At 33.2% G+C, this 659-nt stretch overlaps 1 protein-coding gene across 3 annotated transcripts in view; it reads right to left on the minus strand.

The window, feature by feature from the left end:
• The window catches only part of whrna (whirlin a), a 107,409-nt gene that overhangs the window by 43,512 nt on the left and 63,238 nt on the right, over window positions 1-659 (minus strand). The window lies entirely within an intron of this gene.

Here is a 659-nt window from a genome sequence, read left to right on the forward strand (position 1 = left end):
GGGGTGTACTCACATCTGTAAGGTACTGTGTGTGTGTGTGTGTGTATATATATATATATACACAGCGCTGATCCTAGACTTCTGGAGGACTTACGCAAAACTGTGTCTTTAATGCAGTGCATTTCTTTTAATGCACCGCGTTAAAAGAAATTACATAAGTGACAAATGTCATAACCGCTGGCCAAATTCAAAAACGAAACCATCTCGGGGGCCCTATGCAGCGTGCGTACTTTGCATATAGGGAGGATTGGCTTTGTGTGTGTGTATGTGTGTGTGTATATATATATATATATATATATATATATATAAATAAATAACATGCTTTCTCCATATGTTTTGTATGCATCAGAATTACCAAATTGGACCAAGGTTAATATTACAACATGCATGAAGGAATCATAGTGTCATTTTATATGAACTACCACTAACCAATCCAATATTTGAACTGATATATTTTTATATTGCATTTACATTTTATTTATGCTAAATTGCTCAGTTAATATGTTCTGTGTTTGACATTTGCACTAATCAAGGTGAACTAAAACAGAAGTGAGTAGGTACTTCCTTTAAAGCAATGTTTTTACTCATTTATCGATATGTGCATTAATTTTGTTCATTTTAGCATGTGTGACATTTTAGGGAAACTGACACTTTTTTTT

The sequence above is a fragment of the Sinocyclocheilus grahami genome, unplaced genomic scaffold, assembly GCF_001515645.1.
Source record: "Sinocyclocheilus grahami isolate Dianchi unplaced genomic scaffold, SAMN03320097.WGS_v1.1 scaffold207.1, whole genome shotgun sequence".
In the NCBI taxonomy this organism is placed as follows: Eukaryota; Metazoa; Chordata; class Actinopteri; order Cypriniformes; family Cyprinidae; genus Sinocyclocheilus; species Sinocyclocheilus grahami.